The 16,546-nt window shown below is 48.4% G+C and overlaps 1 protein-coding gene and 1 long non-coding RNA gene across 2 annotated transcripts in view; one reads left to right on the top strand and one right to left on the bottom strand.

The window, feature by feature from the left end:
* Nucleotides 1–1,489: 1,489 nt before the first annotated feature.
* On the bottom strand, nucleotides 1,490–4,769 carry LOC116984012. The gene is made up of 2 exons (XR_004414860.1): nucleotides 4,658–4,769; nucleotides 1,490–1,611 (listed from the first exon to the last, which is right to left on the bottom strand). It is a non-coding gene; the product is annotated as an uncharacterized LOC116984012 (long non-coding RNA).
* An 11,262-nt stretch (nucleotides 4,770–16,031) lies between these two features.
* The window catches only part of scrt1 (scratch family transcriptional repressor 1), a 3,635-nt gene continuing 3,120 nt past the window's right edge, over nucleotides 16,032–16,546 (top strand). Inside the window, exon 1 of the mRNA XM_033041687.1 lies at nucleotides 16,032–16,546. This exon is cut by the window's right edge and continues 176 nt beyond it. The gene's annotated coding sequence lies outside the window, so the exon portion shown is untranslated.

Here is a 16,546-nt window from a genome sequence, read left to right on the forward strand (position 1 = left end):
ACATTAACACGATCCCACACACACTAGGGACAATTTACATTTAAACCAAGCCAATTAACCTACAAACCCGTACGTCTTTGGAGTGTGGGAGGAAACCGAAATTCTCGGAGAAAACCCACGCAGATCACGGGGAAAGCATGCAAACTCCGTATATACAGCACCCGTAGTCAGGATGGAACCCGGGTCTCTGGCGCTGCAAGCGCTGTAAGGCAGCAACTCTACCGCTGCGCCAACTGTGCTGAGCGTGCCTTTAATGATATTGGCTGACACTTTGAAGCAGTGCCTCCTGTAGACCCCTTTGATGGTGGGGAAGTCAGTATCTGTGAAGGACCAATATCTCTGTCGTCTCCTTCAATCCTTTGCCCCATCGAGAGATTGGAGTGCAGAACATAGAATATGGAACAGTACATTAACCAACCTGATCTCCCGGTGGTTCAGCACTTCAACTCCCCCTCCCATTCCGAATCCGACCTTTCTGTCCTGGGCCTCCTCCATGGCCAGAGTGAGCACCACCGGAAATTGGAGGAGCAGCACCTCATATTCCGCTTGGGCAGTCTGCACCCCAGCGGCTTGAACATTGACTTCTCCAATTTCCGGCAGCCCTTGCTGTTTCCTCCCCTTTCCAGCTCTCCCTCAGCCCTCTGGCTCCTCCTCTTCCTTTCTTCTTCCCCCCCACCCTGCATCAGTCTGAAGAAGGGTTTCGGCCCGAAACGTTGCCTATTTCCTTCGCTCCATAGATGCTGCCGCACCCGCTGAGTTTCTCCAGCGTTTTTGTCTACCTTCGATTTTCCAGCATCTGCAGTTCCTTCTTGAACATAGGACAGTACAGCACAGGAATAGGCCAAGTTGAACTAATCTCTTCTGCCCACACGTGATCCATACCCCTCTATTCCCTGCATATCCACAATGCCTATTTAAAAGCCTCTTAAACACCACTATCGTATCTGCCTCCACCACCACTCCTGGCAGCGTGTTCCAGGCCCCCAGCACCCTGTGTATAAGAAACCTTGCCCTGTACACTCCCTTAAACTTTCTCCGTCCGCCCATAAAGCTACACCCCTAGTATCCGATATTTACATCCTGCATAAAAGTTTCTGACTGCCTACACATCTATGCCTCTCATAACTTGATATACTTCCATCAGGTCATCCCTAGCCTCCAATGCTTCAGAGAAAACAATCCGTCGTTTCCTCAATTATGGTCTGATAACGGCGATAAAACGAATGCTCAAATTTTGGAAACATACATCTGCCCCAACTCTCAAAATATGGATCCCAAACATGTCTGAGACGATACATCTTGTAAATATGAGACTTGTCTTAGCAGAAAAACCAGAGCATTTTTCGAAGACATGGACACCATTCATTGATTTACTACAAGGATAGTATGGTGCAACACAACTTTGGAGTTAAATCTAATTAGGGGGTCGGGTGATGGGTGGGGAGGGATACGAGGCAGATATATCATCACCTTTTTATTTTTCTAAGTCTTTGTTATTTCTTTTACTTGTTCACTCTTTGGCGACACCAGTTTGGTAGTCTAGGGGTTCTATCCTTGCACATTCCACTTTTTCTTTCTTGCTTTTTCTCTCTTCTTTTCTCTCATCTTTAGCTGAAAATTAAAATTGAAGCTGTTCAACAACTGTATTATGTCATATGCCGCTGTTTATAATTTTGTACACTGCTTCTAATAAATAAAATTTTTTTTTTTAAATGAAACAATCCAAGTGTCCAACCTCCCCTTATAGTTAATACCCTCTAGTCGAGACAGCATTCTGATAAACCTCTTTCCACCCTCTCTGCTTCCTGCAGAGGTGACGGGGATAGAACCTTTTCCCCAGGGTGAAAATGTCAAAGAGGAGAGGGCACAGCTTTAAGTGAGAGGGGCAAAGATTAATAGAGATGTGACGGGCAGTTCTTTGGACAGACAGTGTGTAGGAAGGAACCGCAGATGCTTGTCTGAAGAAGGGTCCCGACCCGAAACGTCACCTATTCCTTCTCTCCAGAGCCGCTGCCTGTCCCGCTGAGTCACTCCAGCATTTTGTGTCTATCTTCGGTTCAGACGGAGAGTGTTGGATGCCTGGAATCACACTGCCAGGGGTGGTGGTGGAGGCAGTGGCGATAGTTGACTGAGATGAGGAGAAACTTTTTCACCCAGAGAGTTGTGAATCTGTGGAATTCTCTGCCACAAAAGGCAGTGGAGGCCAATTCACGGGACTTTTTCAAGAGAGAGTTACATTTAGTTCTTGGGGCTGACGGAGTCAAGGGATATGGGGAGAAGGCAGGAACGGGGTACTGATTGTGGATGATCAGCCATGATCATAGTGAATGGCGGTGCTGGCTCAAGGGGCCGAGTGGCCTACTCCTGCACTTAATTTCTATGTTTCTATGTAACTCTATACAAATTGCTCAAAATTCACATCAGCTTTTAACCGCTCTTACTAAGAAACTGCACAGCTGTGCAGGTCTGAATCAACAGGCAATAAGTAAAGCAACAAATGGGAGAATGAATCAAGGATAGGGACTTTTTCCCCTCCAAAAATTTCAGGCTTCTGAACGGTCCTTCCATAATCTTAGGTACTGTCCGATTCACCTCTACTCAAAGATTTCAAAGGTCTTTTATTGTCCAATTAATTACCAATTAAGGTACAGTGATATTCGTATTACCATATTCATACAGCCATATTTAAAAAAGCAACAAAACACACAACTACATAAAAGTTAACATAAACATCCACCACAGCAGATTCCCTACATTCCTCACTATGATGGAAGGCAATAATGTCTAATCTTCGTCCCTCATTTTTCTCCCGCGGTCGGGGCAGTTGAACCATCCGTTGGGGCGATCGAAGGTCTCTGTGCACATTGGACTTTGTCTCTAAAACTGATGCGCCACACAATGATTGCCATAGAGGCAGTACAGAGAAGGTTCACCAGACTGATTCCTGGGATGTCAGGACTTTCATATGAAAAAAGACTGGATAGACTCGGCTGGTACTCCCTAGAATTTAGAAGATTGAGGGGGGATCTTTTAGAAACTTACAAAATTCTTAAGGGGTTGGACAGGCTAGATGCAGGAAGATTATTCCCGATGTTGGGGAAGTCCAGAACTAGGGGTCACAGTTTAAGGATAAGAGGGAAGTCTTTTGGGACCGAGATGAGAAAATCATTTTTTACACAGAGAGTGGTGAATCTGTGGAATTCTCTGCCACAGAAGGTAGTTGAGGCCAGTTCATTGGCTATATTTAAGAGGGAGTTAGATGTGGCCCTTGTGGCTAAAGGGATCAGTGGGTATGGAGAGAAGGCAGGTACAGGATACTGAGTTGGATGATCAGCCATGATCATATTGAATGGCGGTGCAGGCTCGAAGGGCCGAATGACCTACTCCTGCACCTATTTTCTATGTTTCTATGTTTCTATGAGAACTATAGTCTGTCCTCTGTATCTTCCCCTCTAGTGTACTTGATTTTGAACTGATTTTACATATATATAGTATATTATCTGATCTATTTGGATAGCATGCGATAAAAAGCTTTTCGCTGTACCTCGCTACATGTGACAATTATAACACGGTGGCGCAGCGGTAGAGTTGCTGCCTCACAGCGCCAGAGACCCGGGTCCGATCCTGACTACGGGTGCTGTCTGTACGGAGTTTGCACGTTCTCCCTATGTCCATGTGGGTTTTTCCCCGGGTGCTCAGGTTTCATCCCACATTCCAAAGACGTACAGGTTTGAAGTTGAATTCGCTTCTGTAAAATTTGTAGGACAGTGTTAGCGTGCGGGGTGATCGATGGCTGGTGTGGACTCGGTGGGCCGAAGGGCCTGTTGTCACACTGTACCTCTAAACTAAACTAAATAGTCCTAAGATTGACACAAAAAGCTGCAGTAACACAGCGGGACAGGCAGCATCTCTGGAGAGAAGGAATGGGTGATGTTTCGGGTCGAGACCCTTCTTCAGACGTAGACCTAGACCTAGGCTAATTGCAGGTACGGGAGTTGATTCAACAGTAAGTCTGAAGAGGGATTTGGGGCCGTTCGGTTCCACGACGGACTGAGGAGACTCGGATGCAAGGGCTTCAGGGAAAGTGGGAGAAAAATGGGACCAGACAAAAGGGAAGGGGGAGAGCCCTCTGGAGGGTAGACTAATTGGGCAAAGCGGACAGTCGACACCCCATCAGCGAGCCCATGTCCCAGATTCAGGCAAGTGACACCTCCATCTTCTCACCCGCACCACCCATATGGCATCTGCAGGCGTGGGTGCCAACTTACTGCCAATTAGGTGGCTGAGTTATGTGTGACTTGGTGCGGTGGGCTTGTGCCCGTCAACAACTGCGACTCTCGTCCCAACCCCCCCAAAACCTCTCAACTCATTTCACTCAGGATCCCACACAGCTGTGGTGAGGAAAGTCAGGTGCAATTAGTCTGGGCGTCTGGGGCAGCGAGGAGGGGGCATAGGCTCCTCGTCCTGTCTAACCCCCCCCTCTCTCTCCCCCTCCCTGGCCAAGGCCCCCCTCAACACCCGAACACTTTCAATACACCGTCGAGAAACTTTGACTAACGGTGCCAATGCTTCGCCAAAGCCACCCGGTCCCCTAAAGATGTGGATGAAACAAACGACAGGCTTTAAAACAATGCCGAGCAAGTCGGCAGCCACCAACCTGCTAATTGGGGACATATGTCTGGTGGAGGCACCGTTCGGAGAGGGAGAGGGGGGAGAGGGGGAGAGAGAGACCCCTTCTGCTGCCCACCGCTGCTCGTTAGCATAGCCCGCTCCCAATTGGCCCAGGCCGGGTGATGTCGAGGGGGAAGGGCGGGCTCTGCCATGCAAATGTGTTCCGGCGACAATGCCAGGCACCGGGCGGAGGTTGATGTTGTGTTTCACCAGCCGGGGCCGTGAGCAGACTTGTGGGAGGGAGGGCGGGATTGGAAAACAGGGCAGGTTACAGGCGCAGAGACGGGTTCGTCTGTGCACCCCCCCCCCTTTCCCCCCCCCCCCCGACCTATCATCCTCACCCCCTGCATAGGCAATGCTCCCCCTCTGATCCCTTACCCTTCACCTTCACCGGGCAATGCTCCACTCTGACCCCTGACACTCTGACACTTCACCCACACTCCCCAATCAGCCAACGCTCCCCCTCACCCTTCACCCACACAGCCTTCACCACCGAGGTACAGTCAAAAGCTTTTTGTTGCGTGCTGTCCAGCCATTACAATGGTGCTGTCCGTGGTGTACAGATACAGGATAAAGGGAATAACGTTTAGTGCAAGATAAAGTCCAGTAAAGTCAGATTAAAGATAGTCCGAGGGTCTGCAATGAGTTAGTGCTCCCCTCTGACTCCTGACTTCAGCCATATTCCCTCACCTCTAACCTCCCATCCCTCCCTCTGACCACCTCTCTGACCCACCCCTCCTTTGTGCCACTCCCCTTCCTCCCTTTCACCACACTCTGACTCCCCACCTCCAAACCATTGAGCAAGAGTAGTCCTGGGGTTATGTGTCTCCCCTCCGCATTGAGCCCAGGGTCCGATGTTGGCAGGAATGCTGTCGACTTTTTTAGTTTTGTTTAGTTTAGAGATGTAGCGGGGGAAAAACGCCGGGTCCGCGCCAACCAGCGATCCCCGCACACTAACACTATCCTACACACACTAGGGACAATTTACATTTACACCAAGCCAATTAACCTGCAAACCTGTACGTCTTTGGAGTGTGGGAGGAACCGAAGATCTTGGGGAAAACCCACGCAGGTCACGGGGAGAACGTACAAACTCCGTACAGACAGCACCCGTAGTCGGGATGGAACCCGGGTCTCCGGCGCTGCAAGTGCTGTAAGGCAGCAACTCTACCGCTGCGCCACTTTGACTGCCAAGTAGTGGCGGCTCTTTTTCTCTCTCTCTCTCCACAGGGAAAGCCACACTGCTAACAACATCCACATGTACAGCTTTGAGGTGAGAAGGGAAAGATTAAAGGTGATGTGTGCCAAGTTCAGGAATTTCAGGAATTTCCCCTCCATTGCATCATTAAGGGACAGAAGTTTAGGGGTAACATGAGGGGGAACTTCTTTACTCAGAGAGTGGTGGCTGTGTGGAATGAGCTTCCAGTGAAGGTGGTGGAGGCAGGTTCGTTTTTATCATTTAAAAATAAATTGGATAGTTATATGGACGGGAAAGGAATGGAGGGTTATGGTCTGAGCGCAGGTATATGGGACTAGGGGAGAATACGTGTTCGGCACGGACTAGAAGGGTCGAGATGGCCTGTTTCCGTGCTGTAATTGTTATATGGTTATATGGTTATTGTCACAGAATACTAAGAGTTGTGGATGTAGCCCAGTGCATCACACAGACCAGACTCCCCACCATCGACTCCACCTACACTTCATGTTGCCTTGGGTAATCAGACAATATAATCACATATAATGACATAATGACATAATTCCCTCTTCTCCCCTGTCCCGTCAGGTAGAAGATACAGAAGCTTGAAGGCACATACCACCAGATTCAGGAACAGCTTCTTCCCCGCTGTTATCAGACTACTGAATGGACGACTCACAAGCTGAGGGTTTGTACCCGATCTCCCAATCTATCTTGTTGTGGCCATTGCACTTTTTTTAACCTGCACTTTCTCTGTAGCAGTAACACAATATTCTGCATTCAGTTTATTTTCTGGTTTGCATCATCTTATGTATTCATGCACAGAATGATTTGAATGGATAGCACGCAAATTAAAGTTGTTTCAGTTCATAGAATAAATCAATATTGTTAAAATATTCTGTCCCATTTTCCCTTTCTTCAGAATTGGGCGATATACAGGGTTGGTGTGTAACAACCCGTGTAGGAAGGAAAGGTCCGAAGAAGGGACTTGATCGGAAACATCACCTATTCCTTTTAGAAAACATAGAAAAAAGGTGCAGGAGGAGGCCATTCGGCCCTTCGAGCCAGCACCGCCATTCATTGTGATCATGGCTGATCGCCCCCTATCAATAACCCGTGCCTGCCTTCTCCCCATATTCCTTGACTCCACTAGCCCCTAGAGCTCTATCTAACTCTCTCTTAAATCCATCCAGTGACTTGGCCTCCACTGCCCTCTGTGGCAGGGAATTCCATAAATTCACAACTCTCTGGGTGAAAACGTTTTTTCTCACCTCAGTCTTAAATGGCCTCCCCTTTATTCTAAGACTGTGGCCCCTGGTTCTGGACTCGCCCAACATTGGGAACATTTTTCCTGCATCTAGCTTGTCCAGTCCTTTTATCATTTGATATGTTTCTATAAGATACCCCCTCATCCTTGTAAACTGCAGTGAATACAAGCCTAGTCTTTTCAATCTTTCCTCATATGACAGTCCCGCCATCCCAGGGATCAATCTCGTGAACCTACGTTGCACTGCCTCAATCACAAGGATGTCCTTCCTCAAATCAGGAGACCAAAACTGTACACAACACTCCAGATGTGGTCTCACTAGAGCCCTGTACAACTGCAGAAGAACCTCTTTACTCCTATACTGAAATACTGAAATATACTTTTCTTCAGAGATGTTATCTGATCCTTAACTTCAAGTACCCCTTGCTTTCCCTCTCTCTCCATCCCCTCCCCTTCCCAGTTCTCCGGCCAGTCTGACTGTCTCAGACTACATTTTGTCTCTGCTTGCTTTGTTGTTACCTTCTCCCAGCTAACAATGATCTATTCTACATGTTCCTTGATCTCCATCCCATTTGTCCTGTTTTCACACCTTACACTTCCTTATCTATGTACTGCCCAATCTTCTGACATCAGTCTAGAGAAGGATCTTTCCCCGAAACGTCACCCATTCCTTCTCTCCAGAGATGCTGCCTGTCCCGCTGAGTTACTCCAGCATTTTGTGTCTACCTTCTGTGTAAAACCTTGTGGTGTTACGTGTAGAGAGATGTGGTACACATCTTGGTCGGCACGGATGGGTTGGGCTGAAAGGCCTGCTTCTGTGTGGTATGACTCTATGACTTTAGTCCCTTCAGCCCAATGACACTCCAAAGAAAACATTCCAGCTTTGTCGAACCCGTGACTTTGGATCTGAGTATGTTAGGAAAATGTTGTCCCTGGTGAGAGATTCCCTTCCCCGGGTATCAATGAGAGCCCTCCAGCTTTGAAATCACCTTCACCAATACTAAAAATATCAGAAGGCAGACACAGAATGCTAGAGTAACTCAGCGGGACTGGCAGCATCTCGGGAGAGAAGGAATGGGTGGCGTTTTGAGTCGAGACCCTTCTTCAGACTGAGAGTCAGGGGAGGGGATACTAGAGGTAAGAAACAGCACAGAACAAATCAGAGCTGGAACCGATGGAGCCCACAATGGTCCATTGTTGGCTATGGAAGAGGTGATAACAAAGGATACAAACAGTGAAACTAGCAGGACAACTACGGTGGGGGTGGGTGTGGGGGTGGGGTGGGGGTGAGGGTGGGGGTGGGGAGGGGAGAGCGGAAATGTGAGGGTTACTTAAATTAGTGAAATTAATATTCACAACGGCGGGGTTGTAAGCTGACCAAGCAAAAATACCAGGCTTATCACTTTGCTTTGGTATGGTGAGGTTTGTTGTACCAAGTGCCATTAGTATTGTAGCCAAATTGAAGATGTCTATGGCATGCCAAAGAGATGTTCGGCCCCAAGTGTAATGGGTTATTCTATACATGGACCACCTTAAATCATCATTTTGATTCTAATTCTGTAATTCAGTTCTTTATTATTCTCCACGTTATAGACTCATAAAGCACAGAAACAGGCCCTTTGGCCCATCTCATCCATGCTCAACATGATGCCCCATCTCAGCTGGTTCCCATTTGCCCGTGTTTGGTCCATATCCCTCCAAACCTTTTTCTATCCACGTCTTTTAAATAGTCAGAGGGTAATTAATCTGTGGAACTCGTTGCCACAGAGGGCTGTGGAGGCCATCAGTGGATATTTGTGAGGCAGAGATAGACAAATTCTTGATTAGAACGGGTGTCAAGGGTTATGGGGAGAAGACTGGAAAATGGGATTAGGAGGCAGCGATCAGCCATGATTGAATGGCAGAGTAGATGGGCTGAATGGCCTCCTTTTACTATAACTTGTGAACTTGTGAAAGGGTTGTTATTGTACCTGGCTCAAGTACCTCCTCTGGCAGCTCATTCCGTATACCCACCACCCTCCGTGTGAAAAAGTTGCTGCTCATTTTCCTGTTAAATCTTCCCTCTCTCACCTTAAACCACTGTCTGCCGGTTCTTTATTCCAAACCCTGTAAATTACCTAAACCCCTTGATTAGATCCCTGAATCTTAGCATCTGTTAGGGCAGTGGGCAGGTGTTATAGACCTGCACGGGAAGGTAGACACTCCCGCCCCCACGAGTCACGGGCAGATGGGGCTCGTCAGCCTGGGAAGGCAGTCCATCTAGGAGAGGGAAAACTCTGATTTAAAACTTCCACTGCCTTGTGGCCATATCTAGTCATGGAAAAGGCTCCAGGAGTAAACCTCAAGAAAATCCGGAGTCGGAGCCCCTAAGGCAGTTTGTCGTTGTCTACAACCTCGCTCTGGCAGCTCCTGCGATGGCGCTGGTGCCAAACTAATGGCCCTGCTGTTCCTTTGGATCGATCAGCGACGTGGAGAGTGGGGACGTGCTGCATGGGCAACAGCCTGTCCTCCATATGACATCGCCCAGGCTTGCATCCGGCCAGGATGCATCACCCATGGTCAGTCATGATCAGAGGGGGCCTACTGATAATAGTCCCGTGACATACAAATCAAGATTACACCCGTCAGTTTAGTTTAGTTTAGTTTAGAGATACAACACTGAAACAGGCCCGACCAGCGATCCCCGCACAGTAACATCATCCTACAGACACTACAGACAATTCACATTTACACCAAGCCAATTAACCGGCAAACCTGTACGTCTTTGGATTGTGGGAGGAAACCGAAGATCTCGGAGAAAACCCACGCAGGTCACGTGGAGAAGGTACAAACTCTGTACAGACAGCACCCGTAGTTGGGATTGAACCCGGGTCTCTGGCGCTGCAAGCGCTGTAAAGGGGCTGTCCCACTGCGGCAACCTAAACTGTGAGTTTAGAAGAGTTTACCCTCGACTCAAACTCGCAGCATGGTCGACACGTGGTCCTAGGGGATCCTATGAGGTCACTGGAACTCCCCTTCATGCTGGAGGGAAGTCCCCGCATACACGCACCCTCAGTTTGGCCGAGGAAGCATTTTCAGCATGTTGAAAAAATTCCGCGAGTAAAAATTGGTCGGCATGGTTCTTTTGAACTGGTAATGCAGTGGAGTGGGGTCACCATGTGGGTATAGGCAGTCGAGGGCAGCCGTAGGCAATCTCCTTTGCTGACCGGGCATTTTAATTGGCTCATTGGAGTTTTCAGGACCAAGGAAAACCGATCGGTAATGGTAAATGCCCGCTAAACTTTATTATAAGTTGTCTGTGTTCTTAAAAGTGTCTCCACTCCTTCTCCCCCCTTCTCCCCCCCCCCCTTCTCTCCCCCTTCTCTCCCCCTCTCTCCCCCTCTCACCACCCATATCCATTGACTTGGCCTCCACAGCCTTCTGTCGCAAAGAATTCCACAGATTCACCACCCTCTAAAGACTAAATAAATTCCTTCTCTCCATAAAGTATTTAAAGCTACAAGGAGAGGTATAAATGGATTGTTTTCTTAGGAGCATCGGAGGGCAGATTTGACAGAAGTATATAAAGTTATGAGAGACATGGATAGGGTAGACATTCAGAACATTTTCCCCCAGGGTGGAAATGTCAAAGACTAAAGTGCGAGGGACAAAGTTTAAAGGAGATATGCGGGGCAAGTTATTAAAACAGGAAATGGTCTGGCACTGTCAGGGGTGGTGATGGAGGTAGATATAATCGTGCCGTTTAAGAGGCTTTTACATTAGCACATGGATATGTATGGAATGGAGCGATTTGGATCACGTGCAGGCAGAGACAATAGACAATAGACAATAGACAATAGGTGCAGGAGTAGGCCATTCGGCCCTTCGAGCCAGCACCGCCATTCAATGTGATCATGGCTGATCATCCCCAATCAGTACCCCGTTCCTGCCTTCTCCCCATATCCCCTGACTCCGCTATTTTTAAGAGCCCTATCTAGCTCTCTCTTGAAAGCATCCAGAGAACCTGCCTCCACCGGCCTCTGAGACATTTAGAACGGAGACGAGGAAACATTTTTTCTCACAGAGTGGTGAGTCTGTGGAATTCTCTGCCTCAGAGGGCGGTGGAGGCAGGTTCTCTGGATGCTTTCAAGAGAGAGCTAGATGGGGCTCTTAAAAATAGAAGAGTCAGGGGATATGGGGAGAAGGCAGGAACGGGGTACTGATTGGGGATGATCAGCCATGATCACATTGAATGGCGGTGCTGGCTCGATGGGCCAAATGGCCTACTCCTGCACTTATTGTCTATTATCTTCTTCTTTTGTGTGGCGTACACAGCCTAAAGTTGTTGGACAACTTGTTCTATTTGATCTTCCGTTTGTGCACGTCGAGTTGATTGCATTAGTCGAAACAGGGCGGACCACGTGAAGGTTGCAATCTTCCACCCCGTCTATTGTCTAACTGAACGTCAGTGATAAGAATCACTTTGATTAGTTTCGGGACACAAGGAGCCATAGATGCGGGTTTACAAAACAGACCCAAGTGGTGCTGGAGTAACTGAGAGAGTCGTGCGGTATCTCCGGAGAACATGGATAAGTGACCTCACCTGACCCACTGAGTTACTCCAGCGCTTTGTGTTTTTTTTAGTTTAGAGACACAGCATGGAAACAGGCTGTTTGGCTGATCATTGATCACCTGTTCACACTCTCTCCATCTTATCCCACTTTCACATCCACTCCCTACTCACTTGGGGGCAATTAACTGAGGCCAATTAAGCTACATGTCGGCACATGTTTGGGGCATGGGAGGAAATTGGAGCACCCGGAGGAGACCCCATGCAGAGAGCGTGCAAACTCCACATCGAGGTCAGGATCGAACCTGGGTCTCTTTCTATTGCTTCCCCATGAAAACAGAGAAGCCAGTTTGTCAGTGGAACACTGTTTCCAATGTTGCACTGTCCGGGATCTCACCCTTAGGAATTGTCCACTAGTACCACCACAGATAACGCTGCTGCTTCACTGCTCCAGGGACCCACGTTCTCACACTACAGTCCTTGCCCGTCTGTGTTATGTATGATTGTGCTTAAATAGAGTGACATTTTACTGAAATGTGTGCAAAGCAAATAATTTCACTGTATCTAGATACATGTCACATTTTTTCACACAGAGAGTGGTGAATCTCCGGAATTCTCTGTTCCCGATGTTGGGGAAGTCCAGAACAAGGGGTCACAGTATAAGGATAAGGGGGAAGTATTTTAGGACCGAGATGAGAAAACATTTTTCACACAGAGAGTGGTGAATCTGTGGAATTCTCTGCCACAGAAGGTAGTTGAGGCCAGTTCATTGGCTATATTTAAGAGGGAGTTAGATGTGACCCTTGTGGCTAAAGGGATCAGGGGGTATGGAGAGAAGGCAGGTACGGGATACTGAGTTGGATGATCAGCCATGATCATATTGAATGATGGTGCAGGCTCGAAGGGCCGAATGGCCTACTCCTGCACCTAATTTCTATGTTTCTATGAAGTACCACTGAATGATGTACCTGTCATGAAGAGGCATTTGAGAGGTGAGGCCCTCATGGAGTGTCCGTTTCATGGAGATCCTCTGGGACGTTTATGATGGGGAAAGGGATGATAGAATGCCCTTGAATGTCCAGGAGGTGAGAACAGAACCTTGCGGGAGATGGCCACTGTGTGGTGTGAATGTTACTTGTCACTTATCAGTTCTTGACCAGAATCTTGTTGTCAAATGTCCTGCTGGAGGAAGTTATAAAAGCAGATACAATTACAAGCAATATGGGGCAAGAGGCAGCGGGTGGGACTTGCTCAGTGTGCCAACGCGGTTTGCATGGACAAGAAGGCCCGTTCCCATGCTCTACAACTCTAAGCTTGCAGGCTTGGACTTCTTCACTTCCTGATGAGTTGTGAATGGAATCGGACACTGCACAATTATCAGATGATGAATTGGTGGAGAGAAGGTCTTTGATGAGGCAGCGGGAGATGGTCGTGCCCAGGGCACCACCCTGGAGGATGCAGTGATGATCTGGAGCTGGAGTGATGGACCTCCATTAACGTTGCGGCTTTATAAAAATTTGATTAGGTCACACGGAGTATTGTGTGCAGTTCCAGTCGCCTTATTACAGGAGGTTCACCTGGATTAGAGGGTATTGACTATAATGAGAGGTTGGACAAACATGGATTGTTTTCTCTGAAGCATTGGAGGCTGGTGGGGGGGGGGGGTGGCCTGATGGAAGTATATAACGTTATGAGAGGCATAGATGTGTTGGCAGTCACATACTTCTATGCAGGATGTAAATATCGAATACTAGAGGGCGTAGCCTTATGGTCGCATGGAGAAAGTTGGATTGTTTTCTTTGGAGCATCGGAGGCTGAGGAGAGACCTGATAGAATATATCAAATTATAAGATGCATAAACAGGGGAGACAATCAGACCCCTTTTCCCAGGGTGTAAATGTCAAGGACTAGGTTAATTTACACAGTGGAAATGTTTCTCTGCCTGTAGTACACTGCAGGCGTGATGGCGGAGGCTGATATGATAGTGGAAGTAAAGAGGCGTTTAATTGGACACATGGATATGCGGGGAATGGAGGGATATAATCACAGGCAGGCTGAAGAGATCAGTCTATCATAGCATCAAGTTTGGCACAGACATTGTGGGCTAAAGGACCTGTTCCTGTGATGTACTATTCTATATCCTTCATTCCAATAGCCCTTGATTCCCTGATATTATCAAACTCCTCTTTAAATACCCCCAGCATTTGGGGTAGAGAATTCCAGAGATTTATTTCTCTCCTGACACGTAGTTTTAAAATACACTGCTTAATCTTATAGCTGCATCCCTCCTGTGTCCTTTCTGCTCCCGTCATTGTAAACATGTCGACATCTACCATTATGTTTTCAACAATATCACCCTTGGCTGTTCATTCGATTGAAAATAGATCAATGCATAAACGGTGACATTAATGGGTCAATATCAAAACAAAACGATAAACCCCAAATCTTCTCTTCACTTGGAGACTGGACATTCTTAGATTGAAGGCGGTGCCGAAGATTCAGATTCAGATTCAGATTCAATCTTTATTGTCATTGTGCAGTGTACGGTACACAGACAACGAAATGCAGTTAGCATCTCACCCAGAAGAGTGAACATAGAATAATGGAACAGTAAAATATATATATGTACAAACAGTAGTAGTAGTAGTAGTGCTGGGGGAAGGAGTGTCCGGGGGGGGGGGGGGGGGGGGGTGACTGGCAATCACCAAGGTGCAGAGTTAAGTTGTGTAACAGCCGCAGGGAAGAAGCTGTTCCTGAACCTGCCTGGTCCGGCAACGGAGAGACCTGTAGCGCCTCCCGGATGGTAGGAGGGTAAACATACTGTGGTTGGGGTGAGAGCCGTCCTTGACGATGCTGAGCGCCCTTCGCAGACAACGCTTGCTCTGGACAGACTCAATGGAGGGGAGCAAGGAACCGATGATGCGTTGGGCAATTTTCACCACCATCTGCAGTGCTTTCTGGTCGGAGACAGAGCAGTTGCCATACAATACTGTGATACAGTTGGTAAGGATGCTCTCAATGGTGCAGCGGTAGAAGTTCACCAGAATCTGAGGAGACAGATGGACCTTCTGTTGTCTCCTCAGGAAGAAGAGACGCTGGTGAGCCTTCTTGACCAGAGTTGAGGTATTGTGGGTCCAAGAGAAACCTGAAACTGGAAACACATTCCACCTCCATCCCGTTAATGTGGATGGGGGTGTGCGTGCTGCCCCTAGACCTTCTGTAGTCTACAATGAGCTCCTTGGCCTTGTTGGAGTTAAGGGCCAGGTTGTTGTCAGTGCACCATGCTGCTAGGAGCTGGACCTCCTCCCTATAGGCCGACTCATCGTTGTTGCTGATGAGGCCAATCACCGTTGTATCATCTGCATACTTGATGATGGTGTTAGTACCATGTACAGGTGTGCAGTCGTAGGTGAAGAGGGAGTAGAGGAGGGGGCTCAGCACACAGCCCTGTGGAACGCCGGTGTTCAGGGTGAGGGTTGATGAGGTGCGGTTGTCTGACCTAACAGACTTGGGTCTGTTAGTTAGAAAGTCCAGTATCCAGTTGCAGAGGGAGGGGTCGATGCCCAGGTCGCTGTGTTTGGTGATCAGTTTAGAGGGGATAATGGTGTTAAATGCTGAGATTCACCAGCATGTTACTTGGTCTAGCAGGTTGTGTTATAGGGATGGGTAGGATAGGCTGGGATTATTTATTTGGAGCGTAGAAGGCTGAGGAGGTGACCTTATTGAGGTGTGCAAGATCATGAGGGACATGGCAAAAGTCGATGCTCTTAGTCTTTTTTCCCCGGGATAGAGGGTTCTAAAACTAGGGGGCATAGGCTTAAGGTGAGAGGGGAGAGATTTAACTCAGGGCCATTTCTTTTTCCATCGGAGGGCAGTCTATATCTGGAATGAGCTGTCAGAGGAAGTTGTCGAAGTGGATACAGTTACGAATTTGATCAGATATATGGATGGGAAGGGTTTAGACGCAATGGGCCAAATGCAGGCAAGTGGGACTAGTCTAATATGCCAAGTTGGTAGGCGTGGACAAGGTGGGCCGAAGGGCCCGATTACAGGTTCGACAGCTCTCTGGCGCCATTCAATCGTTGAAGGCAAGGAGAGATTTCAATGTAGCAGCTAGTATCTGACGATGCAGCACTCCCGCACTGCTGCACTGGGCTTTCACACTCGGTAGGAATGATGCTTGAAGCTTGACTCGAGCGGATACGCGAACCTTCAGCGTGTTAAGGCACTGCTTCAAAGCGTCGAGCCGTGCAGATAGATGCATGCATCGGGGAAAGGGAGAGCGCGGCGACTGCAAACAAAAGATTGAGTTCGTCTGGCGTAATGTGGATCCCCAGAGGATTTTTGATGGACTGAATTAAGCATTTCCATTTACCACCTGATCGCGACTGTATAAAAACCTACAGCTGCTGACCTCACAGCCTGTAGAATTCATTCCCATCGTTCAGTGAAGGAAGGAGCAGAGCAGAGAGCCGCCGAGAGCTGTCCGGCGGTGAAATAAGAAGCGGGGCTCTGTCCCCCCAGCACAGGAGTCGCTGGGAGCTGTCCAAGTGCTGCAATTTGAGAAGCCGGGACTTCACCTTCAGCACGGGAGTCGCTGGGAACTGTCCAGTGCTGAAATCTAAGCAAGGACCACGGGCAAAGGAGCCGCTGGGATCTGGGCAGTGCTGAAATTTAAGCAGGGTGTCGCTGGGAGCTGTCCGGTGCTGAAACTGAACACCCCCCCCCCCCCTTCCCTCCATAATAAGAAGGCGCTGGGAGCCATCCAGCACTCAAACTGAACCCGGGACTCTACAACCCAGCGGAAAGAGACGCTGGGAGCACTTCGTGACGGAAACTCAAGCCTGCTCTCTGCTCCACACGG

This window comes from Amblyraja radiata, chromosome 2 (assembly GCF_010909765.2).
Source record: "Amblyraja radiata isolate CabotCenter1 chromosome 2, sAmbRad1.1.pri, whole genome shotgun sequence".
In the NCBI taxonomy this organism is placed as follows: Eukaryota; Metazoa; Chordata; class Chondrichthyes; order Rajiformes; family Rajidae; genus Amblyraja; species Amblyraja radiata.